This window comes from Octopus sinensis, linkage group LG9 (assembly GCF_006345805.1).
Source record: "Octopus sinensis linkage group LG9, ASM634580v1, whole genome shotgun sequence".
Lineage (NCBI taxonomy): Eukaryota > Metazoa > Mollusca > Cephalopoda > Octopoda > Octopodidae > Octopus > Octopus sinensis.
Window position 1 is genome coordinate 79569598 of NC_043005.1, and position 24721 is coordinate 79594318.

Below are 24721 nucleotides of genomic sequence, written 5' to 3' on the forward strand. Positions count from 1 at the left end.
AAAGAATGAGAGGCATTTTTGCGACGTTGTAACGAAAGAACGTACGTTTGTATAAACGTACTCTGTGAATTATTAGAATGCAATTACAATTCCGTAACGCAAAATATTTTTTCATTTATATCTATGTTACATGGAAATAAATGAAAACGAAATTTAAAGAGAATAAACTCTACGGTACGGAACTGCACGCTAAAGCTACATTTTATTTTCTTGGATGCAACACAACTGTAACAACATCAGTGATCACAATACACACAATCAAAAACACACACACACATACACACACACTCACACACACACGCATATATATATATACATATATACGTCGGGCTTCTTTCAGTTTCCGTCTACCAAATCCACTCACAAGGTTTTGGTCGGCCCGATGCTATAATAGAAGACACTTGCCCAAGGTGCCACGCAGTGGGACTGAACCCGGAACCATGTGGTTGGTAAAGAAGCTACTTACCACGCAGCCACTCCTGCGCCTATACATATATATATATATATATCGATATATATATGTATGCATGTATGTATCTATGTATCTGTCTTGTTATCTCTGTATATATGAGTGAGTTTATACTATACTTAAAAACAAGTATATACTCATGAATAAACAGAATCCTATGTATAGATATGTAAATGTATGTGTGTGTGTATTTACGATTATATTTACAGATTCATGTATACATATCTATCTACCTATCTAGTATATACATATATATACACATATATATATATATATATATATATATATATATATATATATATATGTATATATATGTAATATATAGATAGATAGATAGATAGATAGATAGATAGATAGATAGATAGATAGATAGATAGGTAGGTAGATAGGTAGGTAGGTAGGTAGGTAGATAGATGTCGATATATATATATATATATATATATAATATATATATATATATATACACATTATAACAATAAATATATAACAATAAAAGATATATAAATTATTATGCGTGTGTGTGTATGCGCTTCTATATACATACATACACACGTACATACGTACATGTATAATACATGTTTCTGTACATCAATACGAGTGCAACTATGAGTGGTACACATTCCTTTTCACCCCATTTTACTAACATAATACGACAAAGCATAATACAGCAACGTTTGTCACAGCGCTCCTCCATTATATTCTCTTTACGTCTCTCTCGCTCTCAGGGTGTAACTTATAATGCACCATTCTTTCTGATATGTTGGTGAATCGTAATTCTTTTTGTCTTGGCTAGTGGGTGGCCATTTCACAAATCATATTATTTCTCCTATTTCTCCTTCCCTTTCTTCTTCTTTTCTTGTGTGTGTGTATAATGTACCAGTATACTTATATCTGTGTGTGTCTGTGATTTTTTTTTTTAATAATATTGTACTGAAATCTGTTCCACGTTGAATTCCCGTGAAATATGTATCACGTTTTGTTTGTATACAAATGGTATTGTTCTAGCTGTTTTAAACTTATCAAGTAATACATATGTTTCAGTTTTGTAAGCCCATTGTGGCGAACTTATTTTATATGTTTCTTGTACAATGCTAAGTATTTTCGAAGCATTGTAGCAATTTGCAGCTGCTACAATTACTCTTTCACTTCTTTCTTTCTTTGTTTCTTTCCTTCTTTCTTTGTTTCTTCGTTTGTTTGTTTGTTTCTTTCTTTCATTGTTTTGTTTACGTATCGTATACATGCGAAAAATAAATACGTAGAATTTTGTACTTGTTCATTTATTCTTTTTACTTGTTTCAATCATTTGACTGCGGTCATGCTGGAGAACCGCCCAATTAGCCAAGCAAATCGACCCCAGGACTTACTCTTTGTAAGCCTAGTATATATTCTATCGGTTTCTTTTTGCCGAACCGCTAAGTTAGGGGACGGAAGCACACCAACATGGGTTGTCAAGTGGGTGTGGGGACAACCACAGACACACAAGCATGCACAAACACGCACACATACACACACACACACATACACACACACACACACACACACACCACACACACACACCACACACACACACACACATATATATATATATATATATTCGATGGTCTTCTTTCAGTTTCCATGTACCAAATCCACCCACAAGGCTTTAATCGACCCGAGGCTATAGTAGAAGATACTTGCCCAAGGTGTTGCGCAATGGGACTGAACCCAGAACCATGTGGTTGGTAAGCAAGCAACTTACTACACAGCCACTCCTGCGCCTATACTTATTCACATATTAAACATAGATGATTGTCTCCACTAAGTAAAAACATTCCCAGGAAACTGAATTATAATACTTTAAAGAAATAAGGCAAAAGCCTAAAATATGTCTTGTGCTGGAGGTGGGGGTGTTTGTTGGAGGTAAAATTGTCACTATCCATAGGATTTTCCATTCAACAGCGACAGAACGATCCAGGGTAATCGATCACTGACAATTATTAAAAAACAGAGAATAAAATACTTGCAGATTAATAGATATAAGTGTTCTCACTGATAAAAATATATTTGTAAAGGAATTTGACAAATTAAGAAAATATAAGGAATTGGAAATTGAAATACAAAATATGTGGAATTTTAAAACGAGAAATCTTCTTTTTGTAGGTACTCTGGGTACGACAAAAAAGAGATGTCAGAAACATCCGGATAAGATCTCAGGAGAACCATGTCTCAGAGAAAGCCAAACGTTTATGCTGACAAGTACTGCCCAGATCCTTAGGAAAACCGTTTCCGCTTAAATGTCTGTGTTGTATTACATGAAGATATTTCACTACTTACCCTGGCACTTCTCCTCCCCAAGTTTCAGTCATGCTGTAACGTATCTTATCACTCGCCATAGGACACTGGGTGTGTCTCAGCGATTGATTGTAACAAACAACCAGATTAAAAGTAAACAATCATGATGATGATGATGATGACTGAAAATTTTGACAAAAGGTCAGAAATTTGGGGGTAGAGAATAAGTCGATCGCCTCCTCCCAAGTGCTCAAATTATTTTATCGATCAAAGGCAAAGTTGACCACGGTGGCATTTGAACTCAGAACACATGGACGGGCGAAATGCCGCAAAGCATTTTGCCCAGCGTTCCAACGATTCTGCCAGCTCGCTGCCTCCGGCTCCTAAAGAATTATTAGGAGGGTCTTAAGCACTTGAAAGACGGCTGAAAATATGTGGCTACCTAAAGTTACAGGTAGTAACCCGTTACCCACATAGAACCTACCAGGAATAAGACCGAACATCAGCCAAACCCTAATATAAATGGATCTTTGAGTGCTTAGATTTCTTTGGAATTGCGAGGAGTGTAACGTGTTTTCCGAAGAGAAGTATCTTCAGATGGAAAAACCTGGACTGATATCTTACAAAAAAAGCTTGGGTATCAGAAGAGAGATTTTCAAGGGTAATAGCTAATCTTGATTTTTGTTCTCTGAATGATACCCCCTGACCTTGGTACTTAGGAAAATGAACATGGGGTACTACTTTAGGGAAAATCCCAAATAATCAACCCCCTGTTCTTAACAGATCATTAGAACCTGCCTGGCAAGTTTGAGACACAAATGAGTTCCATGGTGAGCACGGTCTACTGTTTTAATGCTGATATTGAAATGGAACTTGGTGTTGCGCTCAAAATAGACTGGATGGGTTAAAATCGAAGCAGTTAATACATGGGAGATAGTATCACTTCTGCTGAAGTGATGATGAAGGCTGGAAATTTTGTGACTATGTGACTAAAGAAAATTTAAAGCATGAAATGAGCATGGAAGGAAGAGAAAAGTATGATCAGTTTTCAAGAGATATGAACACCAAGACAGATGCAGAGGGCCGGTTGCTTTGGATGAGGATGAGTGACCTGAAGATAGCAACAGAAGCACTCATATACGCAGATCAGGAACAATCGTTAAGGACCAATTATATGAAGGCAGAATGCACCACACTACGGATAAGGACTAATGCATAATATGTGGTGAGAGGGGTGAAACGGGGTGGCACATCGTTAGAGAATGCCCGAAATTGGCACAACGCGATATGAGGCAAGAATAATCCATGGGGAAATCATTTTCTTCTCCATTAACTCGTTGAACGCTAGTACACCAATGTATTTGTAGCCTTCCGTTTCCATTTGTATACACGAGTCTCTGTTCGGTAAATTTTCGCTGCTTGCCTCTTTTCAGATAGAGTATTCCGCCCTACTTGAGTTCAAATTCCATTCTAATATCAGCATTAAAACAGTGGACCGACCTCACCAAGGAACTCACTTGGGTCTCAACTTTGCCATACAGCTTCAAAGACAGGATGATTAAAGTAGGAGGGAGAGAAAGAGGATAACTGGTATGAGTCGCCATGGAAAAAAATACACACTCATTATTTTAAAGTAAATTGAAATGAAATTTGTTGAAAACTGGCTGTTTGTCAGGTAAATAGCTGTTTTAGATATATACATATGTGTGGATGTTTGTACATGTGCATGCACGTATGTGTGTGCTGTTATATATGTATGTATGTATATATGTATGAGTAGGGGTGAAAGCGCATGGCTCAGTGCTTACGATCGTGAGATTGTGAGCTCGAATCCCGGACCGGGCTGCGTGATGTGTTCTTGAGCAAGACACTTTATTTCACGTTGCTCCAGTTCACTCAGCTGTAGAAATGAGTTCCGACGTCATGGTGCCAAGCTCTATCGCCCTTTACCTTTCCTTTGGATAACACCGGCGGCGTGGAAATCGAAGGCCGGTATGCATGGGCGAGGGTTGGTCTTCCATAAACAAACTTGCCCGGACTTGTGCCTGGGAGGATAACTTTCTAGGTGCAATACCATGGTCATTCATGACCGGAGGGGGTCTCAATACATACACACACACACACATACACACACACAATATATTGATATATTTATAATTATATTCACTCATTGATATATATGCATAAACATATAAGTATGTATGGATATATATATATATGTATGTATATATATTCTTAATTGGAGAGATATGCATATACATATACATGTATATATATATATATTATATATATATATATATATATATATATATATATATATATATATATATATATATATATACATATATATCTGTATCTATATCTATCTGGCTCCACACACACACGCACACATAAGTATATATATATATATATATATATATATTATATATATATATATATAAGGGAGGAAGCAGAGCAGATGCTAAAAATTATAGGCCTATCTCGCTAGCCTTACACAACAGTTAAATCAGGGAACGAATATTCAGCAAGAAAGTAATCGCACTCCTTGTAGAAAATTACTTGATGAATGATACCTAGCATGCATTTCGATCAGGTAGAAGCTGTCTGAGACAGGTCTTGCAACACTACGACTGGGTGTTAAAACAGCTGCGATATGACTAAAATACGGATGTCATATATCTCGACTTTAGAACAGCTTTTGATAAAGTCGACCATCGTACGATATGTCGCGAACAGCATGATCTCAGCGTAGGTGAAAAACTTGGAGAGTGACTGGTTGATTTTCTAAAAGTTAAATGTCAGAAAATGGAGGCCAACAGAATCCCCTCCAAGCAAACATAAATAGCAAATTGGGTTCCAAAGGGCACTGTCTTAGGGCCACTGCTATTCAAAGTCGCCGTCTCAGAGATTCTCTCAGCTTCTCAGATGATACAACACTCTCAATGACAATACAAAATCCTGGGAATATTGCACATCTGCAACGGGAGTTGGATGCAATATACAGGTGGGCTGAGGACAACAGCATGCAGTTTAATCCAGGAAAATTCGGCTCACAAAGCTAAATGACATGCAGATAGGATACACTGGCCCGGGAAGAAATTGCAATCCCTGAGTCAAAACCAGTGCGGGATCTGGAAATTGACGTGAGCAATGATGCATCTTTTCAATTGCATATTACCAATTTGGTAATAAAAGGCAGACGGCTAGCAGGATGGATCCTCCGAACTTTCAAAACAAAGGTAAAGGAGACATTGATGGTCCTTTGGAGGACATACGTCCTCAGGCGCTTGGGCTCTTGCTCCCAACTATAACACCACACAATATATGAAATCTACGGCTGAACATGAAACAATCCAACGATGCTACGGTAAGAAAATCGTCTCAATGCAGCGTATCAGTTTTGGGGAAAGACAGAAATAATTAAAACACTTCTCCCTAGAACGAAGACGGGAAAGTTATACTGTGATATAGATCTGAAAAATTCTGCGAAGCCTTGTACCAAAATTTGGAATTGCATAGTGCCAAAGATCCCAGCGTCGTCATCAAAGATACTGCAACAGTTTGGGTTTCAAGGGACCACAGCTCTTCAACATCCTTCCAAAATACCTTTGAGACTTGCATGGTGTAGATGTAAGTGTCTTTAAAACAAAAGTGGATCTTTTCCTATCAAATGTTCCAGACGAGCCTACATCACAGCAGGAAACACTGATGAGGGCAGCGGACCAAATGCCACGTATCAGAGGAGGCTTTCAAATAATGGTGAAGCCCACTCAACGTTGGTGCCCCAGAATGACCGCAGTTTTGAAGTTGAAAGATTTTTTAAAAAGTTTAAAGAAATGTATATATATATATATATATATATATATATACATACTCCCTAATATTATTATTATTATTATTATATATATACTCCCAATTATATATATATATATATACATACACATATATATATAATGGAGAAATTATACAAAATGTATAGATGATGACTAAAGCACTGGCACGATTTCGATTGCTTGTTGTTGTCCGTAGATTTACAACAGGAACTTTGAAGTTGATGGTCATATAGCGATACATAAAACCGAATTAGAAAATCTCTCGTAAATCGTAAAACTATTCTTCTTCCATTTATCTTATTAATACTATATATATATATATACACACACACAGCAATAAGAAAATGGAGGGGATCAAGAGGTGGTATTCATCAACTTTTAGACATTATATTATGTCTATAAATATATAGACATAATATATAGACATATACAAACATATTTATTTTTTACTAAAACAATTATAAAAATATACATGTATAACATATGTTTTACATATATAATATAAAAAATACCAGTAATTATTAAATATATATAAAGTATAGCATAGTAAGTAGGATAGTATCCTACAGCTGTTTTAACCAAGAGGCCATAGTACCCCACTCTACTTCCATCCCTTTAGTGAACTGAAGTATTTGGTAGATAAGTGTAAAGTACTTATTTGTATCTCTGGGCTTTGTCAGAGAGTTTAGAAAGTTCAAAAGGTTAAGTTATAAATATAGATACATATATATATATACATAAATTTACATATACATACATATGCATAAATATACATAAACACACACACAAATATATATATATAAAGGAATCAATTATTATTATTATTATTATATTATTATTATTATTATTATTAGGTATATTATATTATTCTTATTAGATAAAGTATAAACAGAGGAAGGAGAAATTTATCAAAAGAGAAATAATAGTGGAATTTAAAACATCAATATATCTTAAGATTATATAGTTATGTAGGAATGAAAAGTTATATACTGGTATATATATATATATATATATAATATATATATATATAAATATATGTATGTGTATGTGTGCATTACATAGATATGTATTAATGTAGACATATACGTATAGATATACACACACATATATATATAAATACATACATATTATATATATATATATATATATATATATATATATATATATATGTATGTACGTATGTATGTATGTATGCATGGAGAGTATCGGTTTGTGCTATATATCTATTTATCTAGCGAACTTCAGTCATTGCTTTGATTAACTCAAACTTTTAATAGTTTCAATTTTCAATACTTTTCTTTTCTTCCATGCTTTCCAAAACCAGAATATCATGAATTCTATCTAATATGAAAGAATTTCTGTCCACATTTCTTTTTTACTAAATACACGATTCTTCCTTTTTGAAAGGGGTGTTGGTGTTTTTGTTGGTGGTGGTAGTGCTGGTGGCAGTGGTGGTGGTGGTGGTAGTGGTGGTGATGTTGGTGTTGGTGGTAGTGGTGGTAGTGGTTTGGGTGACCCTTCAGAGTTGATAGAATTAAAAAAAAAAACGCTAGAAGTTTTACATTCGGTTTCTCTGTTTCTTTTACACAAGTTTTTGAAGCACATGTCATGCAAATCTTCTTTTGCTGTAGGTTAAAATGGACTCAAAAACAGTCCCTTTGCTGTCAAAAAGGAACCACAAAGAACAGGACACTTTTTTTTCTCATTTATAGAAGTGTATAAGAAAGAAGATATGTGGAAAATGTTGCAAGAGAAAGTGCCATGAAACTAGTTAAAAAGCGTTGACTAAAAAGACATCTTTTTTTTTCTGAATGATGTTTGGAAGATGGCCAATGTTAGAAAGATAAAATACTTTGCTAAAGAACAGAGTGTAAAAGAATTTCTTAGATAGAAAGAAAAAAAAAGAGAATGGATAAAGAAAAGAGAATGGCGATGGAAAGAAATGCTTTTTCTTTTAAAGAAGAAAGACTTCAGTAAGCGGTTTAAAGAAATTTATTCAGTCAAAGCTAACTGCATTGCAAGACTTCCAAAGATTCTTTTTCCTCGGCTCGTGATATTTTTTTGGTGGCTTCATTGATCGATATGGAATTTATCCAAGATATATTATGATGAATATTAAGAATGAAGAATAAGCCTTAGTATACAATATAACAGACGATATATATATATATATATATATAATATATATATATACGTAAACCTACATACAGGTATACATATATAGACATATGTTGTTTATAGTTAATTAATATAGTAGCCTCTCCGGAATGATCAACATTTGGCTATACGTTTATTAATTAAATCGAATCCAACGGCCATTTATGTATCCTGCTTTTTGCAACGTAAAATGGCTGACATATTTCCCGCTTTTTAGGACACTACTCTATCAAAGGAAACATTCACAAAACAAAGCAGGAAAAAAAACACTCACAGATAAGTGGCTAAAGGGAATACTGAATAAACTCTTGTATCATCTGCAAGGGCGACGATGAGACTTCTAGCAATAAACGCTCAGTATTTAATATGTCTTTCGTAATTACTTTCAACAACCTTCACCCTGCGTTCATAGGTTTCAATTATGCAAATTGGATTTTATGATGTCAATATACTTTACATGTCTATTAGCAACATATCATTTATTTCCAACAACCAGCTGAACATAATATAATCTTAGGAGCGTGGCTTAGGGGTTAGAGTATTCGGCTAACGATCGTAAATTCGTGAGTTTCATCATCGGCGGCGCGTTGTGTCCACGAGGGAAATACTTTCTTTCATGTCGCTCAAGTCCATTCAGCTTTTAAAAATTAGTTGTACTTATAATTCGAATGGCCAGCCTAGCTACATTCTATGTCACGATGAATCTCCTTGGGAACTACGTTAATGGAACGCGTGTCTGTAGAGTGCCAGCCACTTGCACGTTAATTTCACGACCAGGCTGTTTCGTTGATCGTATCACCTAGAACCCTCATCGTCGAAACCGAGGGAGTAACAGTTATATAAACTTAGGTATGATCCAACATTCCTTCTCTTCTACAACATCAGCTACTATTTTTTATTGGTGGTCTTTACATTTGGAAGACTTTGCCAGTCGATATAAGTATGCTAGCACAGTGCTCAGGTTTTGTTTTTTCGTAATAAATTAAAAGCACATCGTGGCTGACTGCTTCTGAAGGAGAGAGAATCGTTTCTAGCATTGAGCATGTTGAAGAATTTATATTATACAGTGAATAGCGTACACATAATTCTTTTAATTTCAGATTTTAGATTTAGCTTTTTATTTCCATGTGATTAAGTTCTTTGAGTCACTGGTGCAAACCATATTATGTTTTTAGAAATCAGACCAAAATTAACATGAGTGTCACGAAGAGTATTTCCATTCGTTTTGAATTTTGGAGCTAGAAATAAAAGACTGGCAGAATTAAACCAAGTCCCACGTGAAACAAGGTACCCAACAAAATAACTATTAACAAATTAAAGCCTGTCATTGTATCAGACATTCACGAATTACGAAAACAATTAAAAAATTCCTAATATTCTACATTAGATCATAACATACAATAGAAAAAATACAGAACCACTCATCATTATCCATCAATACATTCTGTAATTGAAGGAGGACACAATAATGAAAACAAAATACATTCGAAATACACAAAATAATTAGCAAAAGATGACCAAATTCCATAAAAAAGTATTCACCAGCATCAAATTACTCGCTACACGCATAATAGCAATAGCCAAAAAGATGTGGCCGTCATTATTATTGAACCTACATCGATTATATAAAAAACACACATCTTCCTGTAATAAAAACACTTTACCCGTTCGTCAAAATATTTGTATAATAAACTGTAATGTATGTTACGAAAATTACACAGGTCAAACGAAACTTAACTTGAGAAGTAGTTTGAAAACACATCGTGGTTGGCTGTTACTGAAGGGGAGAGAATTGTTTCTAGTTTTGACTATAAGTATTTTCTATAACACAATATTAATAATACCAGTCAGTTGTATTCGCAATGATGCAATCAACTTTGGTGTAACAGGACGACATGTGCTGAAAACGTGATTGTTATTATTGGAAATAAAATTGGAGGTTGAATGCCAAGAAACAAGTGGAATCATATTCTGATAAAGCTAAACATCGTAGCTACGGGTTAAATATGTGCGCCAACAGTAATACAAGCTATTAATACCAGGCAGATTCCGTTAAACGAAGATTTACAAATATTTGCAACAAGTAGATAACCAAAATTCGTAGTTTCCCCAATTAAATTTTCTCCAGACAAAATCATATAACAAGTACGGATAATTGAAACAGATATGTTTATTAAAAACAATACAAACATTGGGTAAATAAGGAATAACAACATTTTAAAGTAAAAATCACAGTTGCAGTTCGCATTCTCACAAGCACATAGACAACCATGCATGTAAACTAGTAAGCGAATATATAGCTTTTCTGCTTATAGCTTTTCTTACAACCTGTTTTTCATGTGTCTCCCATAACAAAAAGCCTTCACCTTCAGTGAAATTATATCACGTGTCTTTAATATGTGGACATAGTGCAGAGTTATGTGCTTTTGTACCCCTCATATCTATGACTTTTTAGAATATGTATATCATATATACCATAGCAATTACATACCGAACCCGCTAAAAAGCAGTCGAATCTCCTTCGAATCACACACACGCTACTGTTTCAAAATACAGCAGGATTTATATACTCTACGCCTACTATCTATCTATCTATCTATCTATCTATCTATCTATCTATCTATCTATCTAGCTATCTATCGGTCTATCTATCTATTTATCTATCTAGCTATTTATCGGTCTATCGCTGTATATATATAGATTTATATATATATACATATATACACATATGTTTATATGTGTGTTTGCATGTATACATATATATATGTGTGTATATATGTATGTATATATATATGTATATATATATATATATATATATATATATATACCATGTGTATATAAATATAGACACTCACACATATATAGTAGTGGACCTGTGGGTTGTGTGTGTATGTGTAAATGTGTGTTTGTGTGTGTGTGTCTGTTTGTGTGTGTGTGTGTCTGTGTGTGTGTGTGTGTGTGTGTGTGTGTGTGTGTGTGTGTGTGTGTGTGTGTGTGTGTGTGTGTGTGTAAAATATTGTCTAGAAAAACAAAACTAAATTTATAGCTGGATTGCCTTTCCGCATAAACCTACAAAATTATCAATAATTATGGTTTAAACAACAACAACAACAGCAACAACAAGAAAACCAACAACAAAGCTATAAGTAGTTTCTATAACACAATATTAATAATATGAATCCGATGTATGCGCAATTCTAAAATCATCTTTGGTGTAATAGAATGGCATGTACTGAAAACGTGATTGTTATTATTAGAAGTAAAATTGGAGGTTGAATGCCAGGAAACAAGAGGAATCATATTCTGATGAGGCTAACCGTCGCAGCTACGGGTTAAATATGTGCGCCGCCAGTAAGACAGAAGAGGCCGATAAAGTCGATTGACCCGCCATTTTGCCAGCTTGGTTTTCCGGCTTGTTAAGTAGTGTACGTCACATAAATATATTTCATGCCTATATATATGTGTGTGTGAGAGAGAGAGAGAGTGTGTGTGGTGAGTAGATGTATGTATGTATGTATGTGTGTGTGTATGTATGTATGTGTGTGTGTGTGTGGTTATGCACAGGATCACACATAAAAACATACACATGTATCCATGTATCTCGATGATTTTCGGGTAGTAATTTCAATGTGGTTTGGTGAGTGAGTATTCGTTTATTTACACTAGTGATGACGTTAGTGTTTCATACATACATACACACACACGCGCACACATACATAAATACATACATATACGCATACATTTATACACACACATATACATGTATTTAGTTGCAATACAGTATACATAAGTTTATAGATGTATGAGAGTATATTACATATATATATATATATACATATATATATATAAAGTTCATCCAAACAAAAAAGCACAAAAAAACAACAAAGCGAGGACGTGGAACAAATATAGTATTATTGGATGCTCAGGAAGAAGGAAAGAGGAGGTATATATATTATATATATATATATATTATATATATATATATATATATATATATATATATACCACCTTAATCGAGCAAATCGACCCCAGAACTATTCTTTGTAAGCCTAATACTTATTCTATCGGTCTGTTTTGCCGAACCGCTTAGTTACGGGGAAGTCAACACACCAGTATCGCTTGTCAAGCGATGTTGGGGAGGAGAAACAGACACACAAGCATATACACACACATCATATACATATATATACATGTACGACGTGCTACCGTCCACCAATTTCACTCTCAAGGATTTGGTCCGCCCGAGGTTATAGTAGAAGACACTTGCCCAAGGTTCCACACAATGGGACTGAACCCGGGACCATGTGGTTGGTAAGCAATCTTCTTACCACACAGCCACTCCTATATATATATATGTGTGTGTGTGTGTGTGTGTGTGTGTGTGTGTGTGCGTGCGTGTGTGCGTGTGTGTGTGTATAGGTGCAGGCGTGGCTGTGTGCTAAGCAGCTTGATTCCCAACCACATGGTTCCGGGTTCAGTTGCAATGCAACTTGGACTAGTATCTTCTACTATAGCCTTGGGCCGACCAAAGCCCTGTGAATGGATTTGGTTGACAGACCCGGTAACGTAGCGGTTAGGCAGAAGAAATCGATAGAATAAGCGTCCGCCTTACAAAGAATAAGTCCAGGTATAGATTTCTTCAAATAAACGCCGGTACTCCAGCATGACAACACTCATATCACTGAAACAAGTAAAACAATATACAACTATGCTATTTAAACCTTGTGCAACGCCGGGTATCTCTGCTAGTACACACAACACACACACGCATATATATATCCATATATATATATATATATATGTGTGTGTGTGTGTGTGTGTGTATGTGTGTGTTTTATATATATGTATATATGTATGTATTGATAGATAGATACATAGAAAGCGCGATAGAGGAAGAAAAGGAGCATACACCCACATATATACATCTACGTATTCACTGGTCTGAGAGTAAGTTACTCACGTGAACAGACGTTAAGTCTAGTTATCACAATAGACATAACTTTCTTCTTATTATAACAACCTTGGTGATATCTTTCATTATATTCTTAAATTTGGGAAATCCGGTATATAAACAAGAGAATGTGTTGTGTTATTCAATCAAGTTCAGCTAAATATTAACATGAATTCATGTAACAATACATGTACTCATATATATATGAAGCCTTCTTATGCTATCTTCCTCTCTCCCACAGTGTCTGCATACCTTTAGTAGGTATATGTATATATTTATGTGTGCGCGTGAGTCTTGTGTAGTATGAAGGTTGCTTCCCAGCCGCATTTTCCGGGTTCACTCCCACTGCATGGCATCTTGAACAAAGGTTTTCTACTATAGACAAAGCATAGTGAGTGGATTTGTGAGACGGAAATTGAGAGAAGCCCGTCGTATATATGAATGTGTGTGTGTGTGTGAGTGTGTGTGTATCCTTAATTATATACTTATTTTCTTTCTACAGTTTGTGCCAGTTCTACTCTCAGTGCTTTGAAGAGCACTTTGAGTACAACTAGCTCAAATAAATGGGTTGTGCAATGAAAATGACATATCGTCAGGCAAAATAAGTCTATTTTTCAACTCAATTTGCATCCTCAATGCAAAATAGAATAAGGGCACTCTTCAGAGCTGCTTTTTTCTTAAATGTCTTCATACCATCCCTGAAGAATCTGGTATATTTGGGGTTCTAATACCTGTGTCGGCGAAATTTCATATGATCTCTTTTGACGGATGCCCACCCTCAAGACAAAGACAATCTGAAAATATTGAAGAGCATGCTTATTCAGGCGCGAGGCAGTTAGATCGAAGTCACAACTACTACAATGACTAGAAATGAGCTCTGCAGCTACAGACACAATTGTGTGCGAGCGTACAAGCGCGTTTGTGTATCTGTGTATCCAAATGATTCTGTTTACGTAAGCCTGTGCTTGATATGTATGTATGTATATATATATATATATATATATATATATATATATATTATATATATGTATATATATATATGTATATATATATATATATATAATATATATATATATATATATATATATACATATATATATATATACATATATAATATGCAATAATATAATCTATATATATATATATATATATATATATATATCCTTAAATCCTTAAATCCTTAAAAATGTTTTAGCCCGAAGGCCGCGGTCATGCTGGGGCACCACCGCTGAATGAGCTAGACTAATATGTGAATCCACCTATGACACGTGGCACTTGGTCAACAAGGGAGTTCGATGCCGCTGCCCGCATCTGCGTCTCCTGTCGTGAGGTAGGTTCATCTGGGACCCCCGACAATAAGAGGTCCAGTTTAGTTTTAAAGAAACCCACATCCACACCATGCAAGTCTCTCAGACATTTAGGGAGGATGTTAAAGAGCCGTGGTCCTCTGAAACCCAAGATGTTGCAGTATCTGGTCTTGTATTTTGATGGTGATGTTGGAATCTTTGGCACCATGCAGTGGTGCCCCGTTCTGCGGTTGGGGTAACTTTGAATGCCAAAAGTTTGGGACAAGACCCTCCAGGAGCGAAATCAGTAAATGTATTTACTTGAAAATCTTTATATATATCTTGCACGGTGAGTTGTTCGTCGAGAAGCGGTGCCTACCATACGTTGATAATAGGCAATACACCTTGAAACCTAGGTCCGTATGTGGCATCCGCTTCTTGGGGAATGATCTCCCTTTGCAAGATAGAGGACGCCGTGATGGCGTCGGCCTATCTGGTGACGTTGATGTTCGCCTGGGGCTAAATGCAACAGTGACACCCCCACCACACCTGCCCTGTCCTAGCCATATTCAGTTGGCTAATGTACCCTTAGGTTATATATATTATATTTATATGTACAAATATTTAATATATAGGTATTATATGTATATATACACAAACATATATTATATGTACATATATATATATATATATATATATATATATATATATATATATATATATATATATATATATATACATAATACATTATATATATATATATATATATATTATATATATATACCACACACACACACACCCACATAATATATATATATATATATTATATATACAATATTTTATCTTATATTATTGTATAATCAGCGTTGCACAGTGTCCTGAACGAACACGATTACATACTTATCGTGGTAAAAAATTTGTAAAACCACTTGTAAAAATTGATTGCTAAGTGTTCGAAGCAAAGCAATACGCAGGTTGTGAAAAAAGATCGAAAGTTGTAGGTTAAATAAGAAGGTGAAACAGCGAAAGAATAAAAGAAAACAAAATCGCAAAACCAAAAATTAGAAAGAAAAAAAACGAAAAATATGTACAACAATCTAGAATGAATAATAGGTGTGATACGTCTTAGGAAACGGTAAGATGTGATGAAACTGAATTACGAAACTATAACCACCGATGTCTTATTAATATTTTAGTAGTTTTATAGTGGTTATTTTTATTGCTCAATACATGGATAAAGCATATCAAGTTGATGGGAAGGAAAGAGCCAATGATATATTTGTCGAGGTCTTAGTCGAAACAGAGTGAATATAAACGGCCAAACCCACCCAGAATTATGAAAAATGTATCGAAATAGAATTAGCAAATATACAGAAATAAAATACAAACCTAATGACCTAAGTATACTATGGCAATTATTTTGTCGTGTGTATAAGTCATACGATTGGAGGTTGTTATGATTCAGGATGTACAATTATTTGTCTTTCCTTTCCTTTTATTGCTAAAGAAGACGGCCGAAACAGAAGATGGGTGCGTGAGAGTGTGCATGTGACAGTGTATGAGTTGTGTTTGTGCATTTGTGTGTGTTTGTGTGTGTGTCTGTGTGTGAGAGAGAGAGAGGGGGGAGAGTGTGTGTGTACGTGCGTACGTATATGTGCGTGTATAAAACGGTGTAATCATTGAAGGGCAATCATGCCATATTCGTGCCAGCCTGACAAAATGTCGCTCAAAAAACATTTGCGTTTACCAGTGTACAGGCATATGTTTGTGTGTGCGTGTCTATGTGTGTTTATCTCTCTGTCAATCTCTCTTTCTCACTCTCCCTGTATATACATGTATGTACGTATGTATATGTATACCTACGCTTGTATATATGTGTGTATATATGTGTATATATATAGTATATATCTATGTATGCATGTCTACATATGTATATATCATGTATATTATATATATAAAATATATGTATGTATGTCTCTATATGTATATATATATATATATATATATATATATATATATTTATGATATACAATATATATTTATGATATACAATATATATTGAGAGGTAATATTTATCTCCACTTAAACGTGGATGTTCTATTAGAACAAACTGTTTTATATAACTATATTATACACACGCATACATACACACAATCACGCTCTCACATACAAACACAGACACACACACATATTTTTATATGTGTATATTATGTAGGTATATACAAATGAATTTAATCATAAGTTAAAGTTCTCATGGAAATTTTTGAAGCCTACATGAATATACACACACCATCAAACGTGTTTGAACTATACAGTTTGTTTGTACATACCGTCTCATACGTCCACGCATACGTATGTATATATATATATATATATATATATATATATATAAATGTATGTATGTAAGTGTATATTTACAGATATATACAATTGTATGTATATGTGTTTGTGTTGTACAGCAGTGCGATTATGCATATTTCTGCTCTGTTTTATTGTGTCTGGGCGTATATGTGCATTATTCGGTGTTTGTGTATGATTCTACACAAATGTACAATAACAGTATTCTTAAATATAAAAGAAAGTAACTCTTACAATATAAGTAAAGCAAAAATTCTGAAAACACGAAATAATAAGACACAACAACAAACATACTCTACAAAACTCCTTTAATACATAATAAATAAATATATATTAAAAATATTATGCAATGTGAAAACATAATGAACGGAAATGCAGAGAGGAAACATGGAGGATATAATCCAAGGGAAATAGGTGATGGTCATTATTAATGTGTTTATACACATGTTTATGCACCCGTAATAATTATCCGGAAGCGTTTCTCCTTAATAAGGGGTCAGATGCTAAATGGGTACATTCGGAGGGGATTCTCTTTGGCGAGCAAAAATCATGGACAACGGATATTTATACGGCATTCCAATCTCAAGAGGATAACAAACACTGCTCCTGCCGTTGTTTCCTGCAAATTTATGTTTTATGTATGTATGTAATGTATGTATGTATGTAGTTACATAGGTTAGGTAAGTAAGGTAGGTAGTAGGTAGGTAGGTAGGTAGGTATGTTGGTAGGTAAGTAATATATAGGGGTATATATATGTAGTATAATATATATGTATATATACATATATAATATATATATATATAGTATATATATTATATATATATATATATATACATACATATATACATATATACACACACACACACATACGTATTTCATCGTATTGAACCGTTAATCCCTTCATAATTTTCTCTCCCTGTTTTTCTTTTGTTTTCGCTTTCTCTCCCTTTTTTCCTCTCAGCCTTTTCTGTCGAAGAGCGTAGGCTCGAAATATCAAAGACTATTCCATTCTTCCCGAACGTCAAACTAATGCACCCGCTTGTTACACCTTGAAGTCTCTCCATCCTTTGTTTTTAGTAAATTTCATATATATATGTATATAAAAGAATAAGAGAATATATATATGTTGTATCTATATATACATATATATATATGAAGTAATTATAGATATACGTGTGTTTGTGAGTGTGTGGGTGTATACGTTAAGTTGTGTGTTTGTTACAAACGAAGGTATTATATATGCAAATATAAGGCGGCGAGCTGGCAGAAACGTTAGTACGCCGGGTGAAATGCTTAGCTTTATTTCGTCTGCAGTTACGTTCTGAGTTAAAATTCCGCCGAGCTCGAATTTGCTCTTTCATCCTTTCGGGGTCGATAAATTAAGTACCAGTTACCCACTATGGTCGATATAATCAACTTAATCCGTTTGTCCTCTCTGTGTTTAGCCCCTTGTGGGTAGTAAAGAAATAGGTATTTCGTCTGTCTTTACGTTCTGTGTTCAAATTCCGCCGAAGTTGACTTTGCCTTTCATTCTTATGGGGGTCGATAAATTAAATCCCAGTAGTGTACAGGGGTCGATCCCAAAAGATTTCAGGCCTAATGCCTACAGTAGAAAATATTGTATATGTGAATGTGTGTGTGTGTGTGTGCACCTGCGAACACACCCACGCACCCACCCACACATACAAATAAACGGAAACAGAGGAAGTGGACCTAGCAATAAAATGTTACTCGGGTATTTGCTGGTTTTTATGAATACGTACGTAACACACCATTATACTTAAACAAGTACATATCCGCGCGCGCGTATGTGTGACTTTTATCTTGTATATTTTATGTGTTTTTATTGATTTGTGTGCGGCCATGCTGGAGCAGCCCCGAAGAGAGGGTTTTTAGTGGAACCAAACGACTCAGGACTTTTAAATTTTAAACTTAGTACTTATTCTACCCTTCTCAATTGTCGAAAAGCTAACATTCGGGAACGTAAACACACCATCACCGGTTGTCACACACACACACACATATATATATATATATATATATATATATGAGACGGGTAGAGTAAGTACTTGGTTTAAAATTAAAAAGTCCTGGGGTCGATTGGTTCCACTGAAAAACCCGTCTCCGGTTCTGCTCCAGCATGGTCGCACACATAAAATATACAAGATAAAAGTCATACCTACTCGCGCGCGCATATATGTATATAAATATGTATTTGTTTGTTTAAGTATATATGTGTGTTACGTACGTATTCATAAACACCAGCAAATGCCCGAGTAACATTTTATTGCAAGGTCCGCTTTCTCTGCTTCCGATTTTTTTTTGTATGTGTGGGTAAATGTGTGGGCGTTTTCGCATATATAATCTTTTCTACTTTAAGTACTAGGTCTGAAATATTTTCGGATAGAACCAGTCTATTATATCTACCCCAGTAGGCAACTGGTACCTAATTTATCGACCCCTAGATGATGTAAGGCAAACTTGACCTCGGCGGAATTTGAACATAGAACGTAAAGACAGTCGAAATACCTATTTCTTTACTACCCACAGGGAGCTAAACACAGAAGGGACAAACAAGGACAGACAAACGGATTAAGTCCATTACATCGACCACAGTGCGTCACTGTTACTTAATTTATCGACTCCGAAAGGAAGATAGATAAAATTGACCTCGGCGGGATTTGAACTTAGAACGTAGCGGCAGACGAGATACCTATTTCTTTACTACCCACAAGGTGCTAAATACAGAAGGGACAAACAAGGACAGACAAACGGATTAAGTCAATTTCATCGACCCCGGTGCGTAACTGGTACTTAATTTATCAACCCCGAAAGGATGAAAGGCAAAGTCGACCTCAGCGGAATTGGAACTCAGAACGGAGCGGCAGACGAAATACTGCTAAGCATTTTGCCCGGGGTGCTAACGTCTCTGCCAACTCGCTACTTTACATTTACTTACATAATACCTTCGTTTGTAACAAACACACAGCCTACCGTATACACCCACACACTCACAAGCACATGTATATCTATTTTTACTTCATATATATATATATATATATATATATATACACACATATATATACACTTATATACATTTTTGTATGTATTTATGTGCATGTGTATATCTCCATGAATATATGTATTGGGTGTGTTCACATTGGTATAGAATGTCAGCAGTAAAATCGTTTCTCAGAAAAAAAAGCCTTTAAATTGTTATTCACAAAAGACATTTTACAACAATAAAATACAAAGAATTAAACAAACACTTGTCAACAAAGAATCTTCGAAAAGATACGATATAAACTACGAATAACTACAAAAAATTCTAAAGAAACAAAAGCCGCTCCCCCACACATAAAATCGCACATCAACACATAAAACTAAACGAGCCACATATATATACTATACCACGTGAACCAGATGCACCTCTTTTATACATTCGATGAATGCATTGTAAAAGTTAAAGTCATAAATGTGTACAAAGCATGTATTTCCCCCAATCTCATTCTGTTACAATACATTACACTATATAAATACATAACTACAAAAGCACACACTCGCATATACATATACACACAAAATCTCACACACAAACACATTCAAACACATACACACACACACATAAAAACATGAATACACATATACATATGCGTGTGTGTATATATATACCCCAGTAGCAAGGTCATCAGAGAGAAGTCCGGCGTGAGGGATGTCATCGCAGAATATACACGCAGCAAGTTTAGATGAGTTGGACACGTCGCCCGGCTCACCGATAATCGGTGGACCGCGCAGTCGTCGAGTGCCACCCGCGCAAGCGGAAACGACCAATCGGAAGACCTCCACGGCGGTGGAGTTACGATTTCAGGAGGGCGATTGGGATCATGTGGATGAGAAAGGCACGATCAAGAGAGGAGTGAACAGCGTGCTGTGACCAGCGGTGTCAAATGGACGCCCGGCGGACTGGTCAGTCAAGGTGATATAGATATATATATATATATATACTACATATAAGAGAGAGGGTACGTACGCCGCTATATATATATATGTATAAAAATACAAACTGGGACAAGAACGCAAAACATTTAGGAGACGATACAAAAAACACGGACGGGACATTCGAAGCCTTCAATCTTCAGTCAAGAACCGGATTATCCTTGAAATTTTAGCTGATTAATCTTGAGATTGCTCCAATCGGGCCTGTGTGTTGTGTGTGTGTGTGAAGGCTCGTGGTCTAGTTGTCATGTTGTTGAACTCACGATCGATAGTGTCCTTAAGCAAGAAATTTCATTTCACGTTACGCCAGTTCACACCGCTGTAAACGTGTAATTGTTTCAGGGAGTCAGATCCCTTCCGATCAGTGGGCGTTGTTGGACTTGATTGCTTAGCCAACGGGTAAGCATCTTTGGCAAGAGAACGACGAACGATATATAGCAAAGATATATGGCAATACGACGAACGATATATAGCAACTTCCCATAGTCTAGCCCATCACGGGATTTTGAGCTTTCCCTCCCACCCTCTCTCTCCCTCTTTATATATATACAGATATATAAATTTATATAAATAAGGATAATATGTTCTATTCTTATGCAAATAAGCATAGAACCACTGTCTCACCCATTGGGGCATTGATTGATGATAACGGCATTCCCCAACACGATGCTAAAGAAATGGCAGAAATACTGCAGAAACAATACTGCTCTGTCTTTAGTGTCCCCACTGATATTGACATAAGAGAAACGAACGAAGTTGACTCCCAACACAAAATCTCAGACATAACCTTCACTGCCACTGACATCGTAGCAGCAATAAATGAGGTCAAATACTACTCTGCTGTAGGCCCTGATAGATTCCCCGCTAGTCTCCTGAAGGAATGTAGACACCAACTTGCTGTCCCTCTGACCAACCTCTGGAGAAATTCGTTAGACGCAGGTTATATACCGAAACAGTTTCTATCCCAGTCGGTCATCCCGGTTTTCAAACAGGGAAACAGATCCCTCGCAGTCAACTATCGCCCAATCTCACTCACCTCCCACATCATTAAAGTGTTTGAAAGAGTGTTAAGATCAAGGATGGCTGACTTTCTGGAGACCCATAACCTCCTAAATGCAAATCAGCATGGCTTCCGCTGTGGCAGGGACTGTCTAACACAGCTCTTACACCACACTGAAGATGTACTCAAAGCCTTGGGAACAGGTTCGAACTCTGACGTCATATATCTTGACTTCAGTAAAGCGTTCGACAGAGTAGACCATAATATCCTACTCTCAAAATTGGCAAATTTTGGAATCCGTAGAAAAGTTCTACACTGGATTAAGTATTTCCTGGCGAATAGAACACAACATGTTGTAGTTGATGGAGTCCACTCAAGCCCAGCAAAAGTCACCAGCGGTGTTCCCCAGGGGACTGTTTTGGGTCCGCTACTCTTCATAATTTACATAAACAACTTTTCCAGTGTCGTACATTACTGCAAAGTGAAAATATTTGCTGATGACACTAAGCTCCAGCAAATCGTCAATGAAGAAGCAGACCGAACTCAACTCCAGTCTGATCTATATGCTGTGAGTCAATGGGCAGACAGAAACAAAATGCAACTGAATGAGGGAAAATTTGAGGTGATGCATTTTGGAAGAAATTCCTCACTAAAACAACCATACTCTCTTCCTTCAGGGGAACCGCTCACAGCCTCCAAGAATATCAGAGACCTGGGTGTAATTGTTGATGACAATCTCAGTTGGAGTGCACACATCAATAAGAAGGTCGATATAGCTCGTAGGATGAGTTCCTGGATCTTAAGAACTTTCCGGTCCAGAGAACAAGGTGTCATAATACCACTTTTCTCCTTTGTACGACCACACCTTGAATACTGCTGCCCACTGTGGTCTCCCCATACAAGACAAAACATCTCCAGGATTGAGTCACCCCAGAGGGCACTCACTAAACGAATTGAAGGCATGGCTGCTCTCGATTATTGGGATCGCCTTAAAGCCTTGAAACTTTACTCCCTCCAGACTCGCCGTGAGCGGTACATCATTTGTACGATGTGGAGAATATACCGCCAACTTTGACCAAACGACCTTAACATTAGCTTCAAGGTTCATCCAAGACTGGGACCACGGGCCATACGTCCCCTGCCCAATTCAAGATCACAACACTGCAACATAATTTCTTTTCCTCAACAGGCCTTGCCCTATTTAACATTGTTCCGAGGGTGATCAAAGAGGAAAAGTTTCCCATCAACTCTAAACGGAGTCTGGATAGATTCCTTCAAAGAATACCAGATAAGCCACCCATAATTGGATACATCTCACCCAACAAGAACTCACTACTTGAACAAAACTTGATACAATTCACCCAACAAGAACTCACTACTTGAACAAAACTTGACTTAAACAGGATTCGAATAATCCTATCAGGTGGTGCTATTAAGTTAGGCATGGCCTGGACCAATCTTTGGTCGAAACATATCTAAGTTATCTAAGTTTATCGTTATTTAAAATACTGATCTTATTAGGTGGCAAGCATGGAAATAAATACCTCAAAGGTTATAATTATTAAAATCATAATTAAGGGTATCTAAAAGATAACACCATGCTAGAGATAGCAGCCAAAACTTGACTCTAAAACCACATTAAACGTATGAACTTTTAACGCGGTTTTAAAGTCAAGTTTTGCCTGCTGTTTCTAGCATGGTGGTATCTCTTAGATACCCTTAATTATGATTTTAATATACAGATATATATATTATGTATGTATATATATATATATATATATATATATATGTGTGGTGTGTGTGTGTGTGTGTGTGTGTGTGTGTGTGTGTGTTTGTGTGTGTGTGTGTGTGTGTGTGTGTGTGTAAGTTTGACGTTTTGTGTCGCTGAGCAAGACACTTTCTTTCAGGTTGCTCCAGTCCATTCAGCTGGCAAAAATGAGTCTTGTCACACTCTGTGTCACGCTGATTCGCCCTGAGAACTGCGATAAGGTTACACGTGTCTATGGAGTGCTCAGCCACCTACACGTTAATTTCATGCGCAAGCTGTTCTGTTGATCGTATCAGCCGAGGCCTGTGTCATTCGTAACCGCCGGATTGCTTTTTTGATATATATATATATATATATATATGTATGTGTGTGTGTGTGTGTGTGTGTGTGTACATATATATGTATATATATATATATTATAGTTTACCATTAAACAGTAGATGAAACGGTGCATCGTATAAGAAATTACAGGGTAAATGTTTTTTAATTTTCTCCTGGTTTACAGAATTGATTTTTATTTGCGGTTGAAGCTTTGGCTGCTATTTCTAGTGGGTGAATGGCCTATTATGGCCGTTCCTTGATTGTGATGTTGAACTTAAAAATGGTCTATGACTATTTAATTTTCTCCCACT